We start from the raw sequence: 7,219 nt of genomic DNA on the forward strand, positions 1-7,219 counted from the left end.
CACATGTGCCCAGAGTGACAGGTGACTCTGCTGTCAACCACAGTTTATTGCAGATGATGCTCATTTTACCCATGCAGAGAAGGTCCACATATTTCTTTGAGTTACTCCCTTTAGTAGTTACAAAAAAGGAAGCTGAAGCAGGCAAGCATGGACCATGACCTATCCTGAGAGCAGGCAAAAGAACAGAACATCAAGTTGGCAAAGCAGCGGCAATGGGCAGTCATAGCCAGACAGTACAGATAGGAGGCCAAAACACAGTGTAAACAGGCATTGCCTGTAACAATATGTGCCAAGGCGTGAACTGACTAATTGAGAAAAGATCAATTGACTCCCTATCCACCTTACTTACTTGCTTACTTACTTACACGATCCCTTGTTGGCCGAGTAGGATAGCCTTCCAGGATCAGTGTTCTGGTGGGTCCGTAGGTGACTGTGGAGCCCTATTCTTGATCTGCATCTTCTCCCTTAGTGAGAGCATCGGTTTCCAGGTAGAAGGCGGTCTCGGTTAGGGTTGGCTTGATGCGCCTTCCTCTTGGCACATTTCTCTCTTTCACCCTCCATTCGTGCCTCTTCAAATTCTGCAGCACTGCTGGTCACAGCTGACCTCCAGCTGGAGCGCTCAAGGGCCAGGGCTTCCCAGTCCTCAGTGTCTATGCCACAGTTTTTAAGGTTGGCTTTGAGCCCATCTTTAAATATCTTTTCCTGCCCACCAACATTACGTTTTCCGTTCTTGAGTTCAGAGTAGAGCAACTGCTTTGGGAGACGGTGGTCGGGCATCTGGACAATGGGGCCGGTCCAGCGGAGTTGATAGCGGAGGACCATCGCTTCAATGCTGGTGGTCTTTGCTTCTTCCAGCATGCTGACATTTATCCGCCTATCTTCCCAAGAGATTTGCAGGATTTTCCGGAGGCAGCACTGATGGAATCATTCCAGGAGTTGCATGTGACGTCTGTAGACAGTCCATGTCTTGCGGGCATAGAGCAGGGTTGGGAGGACAAAAGCTTTATAGACAAGCACCTTGGTATCCCTACAGATGTCCCAGTCCCTATCCACCACAACAAACGTAAAAGGATGAGCCCTATGTGTATTTACAGAACTGCCCTTAGCATTTTCCAGAAGTTACACTTATTCAGTTTCTGGGAAATTGCATCCATTTTTACAACTATTTTCACGCTGGCATAATATGCAGCAAAACACAAACACCTGTCTCACATTGTAATGCAAATGCAGCTTGCAAATGGTGCTCCTTTTCGCATGCATACAGCCAGAGCCACACAGGCACAAAATACTATGGTAGGAGGCAGGCATGGATAACTCATACACTCTTCAAGTGAGTGGGATCGAAATTTAAAGATCTAAGGACCACAGTTACCAAGAGTCCGTACCCAGTGAACTCAGCTAATTGCCAAAGTTGCCAGATGAAGTAAGACTCCCTAGCATTGGGTCCAGTCCTGTTCAATATCTTTATTAATGACTTAGGTGAAGAGTTAGAAGGCATGATCATCAAGTTTGCAGAAAACACCAAATTGGGAGGGAGAGCCAATACTCCAGAGGACAAGAGCAGAATTCAAAACAATCTGAACAGATTAGAGAGATGGGCCAAAACTAACAAAATGAAGTTCAACAGTGACAAATGCAAAATACTCCACTTAGGCAGAAAAAATGAAATGCAAAGATACAGAATGGGGGACGCATGGCTCGAGAACAGTACGCGTGAAAAAGATCTTGGAGTCCTCGTGGACAACAAGTTAAACATGAGCCAACAATGTGATGCGGCAGCAAAAAAAAGCCAATGGGATTTTGGCCTGCATCAATAGGAGTATAGTTTCTATATCCAGGGAAGTCATGCTACCCTGCTATTGTGCCTTGGTTAGACCACACCTGGAATACTGTGTCCAATTCTGGGCACCACAATTCAAGAGAGATATTGACAAGCTGGAATGTGTCCAGAGGAGGGCGACTAAAATGATCAAGGGACTGGAGAACAAGCCCTATGAGGAGCAGCTTAAAGAGCTGGGCATGTTTATCCTTCAGAAGAAGCGGCTGAGATGTTTCAGAAGAAGCGGCTGAGAGGAGACATGATGGCCGTGTATAAATATGTGAGAGGAAGTCACAGGGAGGAGGGAGCAAGCTTGTTTTCTGCTGCCCTGGAGACTAGGACGCAGGACAACGGCTTCAAACTACAGGAAAAGAGATTCCACCTGAACATTGGGAAGAACTTCCTGTGAGAGCCGTTCAGCAGTGGAACTCTCTGCCCCAGAGTGTGATGGAGGCACCATCTTTGGAGGCTTTTAAGCAGAGGCGGGATGGCCAGCTATCAGGGTGCTTTGGGTGCGATTTTCCTGCTTCTTGACAGGGGGTTGGACTGGATGGCCCATGAGGTCTCTTCCAGTTCTATGATTCTATTCTACAAGGACAGATGTTTTCATATACAATCTGCAGAGGGGGTGCAATGTACAGCAAAGAATGTCAAAATCTACAAGCTTAAGTAATTTGAAACATGCAACCATTTTTATACAGCAAAAAGATCCATGCATTAACATTGTCAAGGTTTGAATTTTCCGTCACCTGTCTGGGATTGGCTGAGTGCCAAAGCTGGCAACCTACCCATCCTGGAGGCAGGGTTGAGCTGGCTTGCCATCTGATTGGTGTAGACTCTGCCAACGTGGCTGGGAATCCCCTCCTTCCCTGGCCAGACCACCAATCAGCTGCTCGGGGGATCTCTATGGGAGGAGGGGACTCCACAGGAAGCGACACCCATATTTGGAGGCATAAGCTGCACTTTGAAGGACAATGGGCGCTCAAACATGGAGATGTTAAGATTATGCACAAGCAGAGTTCAGGATACTGGAACAATGGAAGTTGATCTCCCAAATCCATTCTCAGACTGGCTAGAGAGATGTCTATAGGAATGTTGAAATAGCCAAAGTTCCCTTTGTTTCTGAGAAAGGCTGGTTCACACCTGGGTCTGGTTCCCAGGTGAGCAGGAAGCTTATCAGTTGGGTATGCAAAACCATAATAGTTGGGCCAAACTCAAGTTTCCAGGGTGAAACGTGACATTTTGGAGGTCATCGCCCCTTGACCTAGGTCAAGCAGAGGCCAATGTCCCTTGTCTCAAAAAGAAAATATATTTAATAAACTATATACAGAAGGCTAGAAGATGGAAGGCATAATAATAATAATAATAATAATAATAATAATAATAATAACAACAACTTCATTTATACCCCGCCACCATCTCCCCAAGGGACTCAGAGCAGCTTACATGAGGCCAAGTCCAACAACAATACATCAATAAAAACAACAGGAAATAAGCAAAATAAACAATACAATTAATATAACTCACACAGACAGTAACACACAAGGATTTAAAAACCTATAGCCAGGCCAGATGTAATTGTTAAAACTTTAAAATAAATGCTGGACATGAACAGAGGATGTATCTAGTAGGGGGGTTTTAACAAAATGTAAAGAGCAACCCAACGGGTAATTAAAGTGCTTCTCAGGCAGAGATATGCTGCTTCAGACATCGCTGGCATTTGTGCCGGTCCAAATCTGCACATATTTGGAAGTAATTAATAAAAAGGAATAAAGAGGTGTGTGAAGAGGGATCAGATCAAGGTCTTGTGGAGCTAGCTCATCACAGGGCCATGGGGACCTTGTGGATAATGGGGGAATAACTTTAGCTGGCTGTGTGTACAGGATGTACTTGACATACTATAAATCCTAAGGGTGAGTGTCCTGTGTTCAACAACAAAAAACTCTAGGGCTGCTATAGGAACCATGCTTCCCCTTAGATATTTATCAGATCAGGCAGATCAGCAATTTCTGGGCTTCACTTAAGGTGGGATAGCAACTGTTTAACAGTGTACAGCAATGGTCTATATTAAATATACATCTACTTGCAAGCTTTAGTTTCCTTTTTGTTTAATAATTTTTATTAAAGTGTCATATAGCTAAGATAAAAATAGTGAAGTAGTAGGTATAGAGAGTAGAAAAGTGGGGGAAAGAGAAAAAAGTAGGAAAAAGGGAAAAAATAAAAATAAAATAAAAATTGAAAAATAAGCTTTTGTTTTTGAAAACTATAATGCTGCTGCCATCTCCTGGAAGCATCTTCACTGTTGGCCCAGTCATACATGCATGTGCATGAAACAAGGTGGGAGAAGTTCAGCCACATACACCTGCCAAGCTGTTTTGCAAATTCCATTAATCCTCCCACACAGACACACACTTTGCCCTGTACTTGAAAAAAAAGGGGATGAATTGCCCACCTCTGGAAGCCTCTTTTGAATAGATTTGTGTGTCCATGCATGTGGGCCTTACATACAGAAAATTAAAAACAAAAGAAACAATTAAAAACAAAAGAAAGGAGGAAACCATGAAAATGAACAAAATCTGGCTACCAGTATTAAAAAACTCTAAAATTACAACAGCACAACAAAAGAGAGGAAACAAACAAGGACATCTAATCACCTCTCGACAAAAGTTTGCTCTAGGCAATGCCAAGCCATTATATGCTAATCAAGGTGGTCAGTTGAAACATTCACACCTAGCTCCAGCAGACAAGAGTTCTTTGTCTCACCCTGGTCAGTCCAGAGATATATAAACCCTTTTTCCTAGTTCCAACAGACCTCACTACCTCTGAAGATGCTTGCCATAGATACAGGTGAAACGTCAGGAGAGAATGCCTCTAGACCATGGCCATATAGCCCGAAAAAACCTACAACCCAAAAGAAACAATGTTTTTAAACCAGAAATGATCAACTTGATCATTCAGCCACTTGTAGCTTTTCTTACTGGAATGAGAGATTTTGCAGTCTTATAATGCTCTAGAATCGAATATTAAAAACACTAAACACTAAATAATAAAAATTATTTTTAAAAAGACACAATTTCTTGAGATGAAAAAAGCCTGTTGTGAAGGCAAAACTAATACATGTTCTAAATTCATTATTCTAGAGCAGGGATCCCCAAACTTTTTAAGCCAAGGGCTAGTTCATAGTCCCTCAGACTATTGGGGGGACAGACTATGAAATAACAATACAATATTTAAAATGAAGAACCATTCTAACCAACATAAATTTACCAGTATTTCAGTGGGGAGTATAGGCCTGTTTTTGCCTGATGAGATAGTCAAATGAATTTGGATTGTTCTTGTTGTGTGCCTTCGTCATTTCAAACATAGGGTGATCTTAGGACAGCGGCTGGGTAAATGACCTTGGAGGGCTGCATCCAGCCCGCAGGCCTTAGTTTGGGGACCCCTGTTCTAGAGTGAAAAGTGTATGCAGATATTAGAAAGATTGATCATAGGATCATTTGGGAAGAACTGTAATACTACGTCTTTATTTTTTGTGACACAGACACATGATTACTGTAGTAATGCTGCTCCTAATAGTTCTCCCACATCTGACAGTACATCCTTTATCTACTAGGTTACTGCAGGGAAAACCAACACTTCTTGTGGATACATGGATTTGCTTTGTTTTCACAAGGGTTGGGCAACTGCTGGGGTTTAAAGGGCAGCACTGGGTCCTGGCAATGTTTATAGAAAAGCCCTTAATTAGTTGCATTATTCAGATTGAGGCTGAGAAGAAAATAAAAATAAAAATCCAGGAATTTTCACTGCATTCATTTCAGGCCTCAATCAATAAAGAAGTTGGCTACTCCATAAAATATGCTGCAGAAAAAATACTGATTCTTGTTAATCTTTACACTTCCAAAGAGTAAAAACATTAGACAGGATACCTAGAACCTGAATATTGCAGGAAGGGACAGTGAGAACTGTCTGAAAAGTTGGCATGGAAATCAGAAGAAGGTGAAAGTGTGAGAGACAGCCGCTGTTATAATTAATGGCATCATAAAATGTGCCACTAGTGCTAGTATCTCACCATTTCACATTTTAGTTCAAGCATCAAATTCAAATTCAGACACTAAAACCCAGGCAATAGAGAAGCAACACTATATTTTAATCAGTTTCCATAATCTCTGGATTCTTCTCCTGAATCTTCATAGCTTTCATTTCCATCTCCATAAGCATCTTGGTCACCATGATTTGACTGAACATCTCCATCCACATCCACATCCCCATCTTCATCCCCATCTTCATCCCCATCTCCATCTCCATCTCCATCCCCATCCCCATCTTCATCTCCATCTTCATCTCCATCCCCATCCCCATCTTCATCCCCATCTTCATCCCCATCTTCATCCCCATCTCCATCTCCATCTCCATCCACATCCCCATCCACATCCCCATCTTCATCTCTATCCCCATCCCCATCTTCATCTCCATCTTCATCTCCATCCACATGCCCATCTTCATCTCCATCATTTCCACCATCTCCATCTTCTTCCTCCTCCTCTTCCTCATCTCTTTCCTCTTTATAAGACTGAATGGATTCAGTTTCAGACTTCTCTTCTGCTCCCTGTGATTCTTTATCTTGCATTTTCTCTTCATTATCACTACAGGGGGAATGAGAGATGGAGGAAGGATAGTTCATTTCTTTAAAAATATTACAAAGTAAATGCTAAAATATCCATCACATGATGAACATAATATTTTACACACATCAACTCATACAATTTTATGTTGTCATTCATTAAGAATTCACATGCAAGCATTGTTAAATTTAACTTCACATAATACAATATGTTGGGTTTTGCAGGTAAAAAAAAAACCTTGATACCAGAAGTGACACTTTCATTTAGCCTTGGAAAACTAAAATCACCCTACAACTGAGGACCTGTAAGATTACGGCCATTTCACTGGCATGACATCGAGCTGCCTACATCTTTAGCAGCAAGACAGAGGGCATTTGTAGATTTTTTCCCCAGTCCAGAGTTACCAGGGCTGACAAAAAATGTCACCTTGCTAAGTGGGACTTAAAAGGAACTCCCAGGAATCCAAACTGTGTCACTGGAATGTGTTGCAGTGAGATATGGTGGGATGGAAGGAAGTAGGAACAGAAAACCCAGTTCTAAAAGAGATGTACATGAAGAAAAGTAACTTAAGAGAACTTCTTAGCTGAAAGGCACATGTATCTACACTACTAAGATCTGCAAAAGACTTCTTGATATAAAGATGTGAGAAAATCGCTCATATGACAATAGAAAAAGTGTTTGGGAGATAATTTAACAATGAAAAAACATCACGGAAGGAGTGAATAATAATGGTATCCCCTCAAGTCTGCTTTGGTGAGACCTCACCTGGAAAACTGTA

The sequence above is a fragment of the Anolis sagrei genome, chromosome 1, assembly GCF_037176765.1.
Source record: "Anolis sagrei isolate rAnoSag1 chromosome 1, rAnoSag1.mat, whole genome shotgun sequence".
Lineage (NCBI taxonomy): Eukaryota > Metazoa > Chordata > Lepidosauria > Squamata > Dactyloidae > Anolis > Anolis sagrei.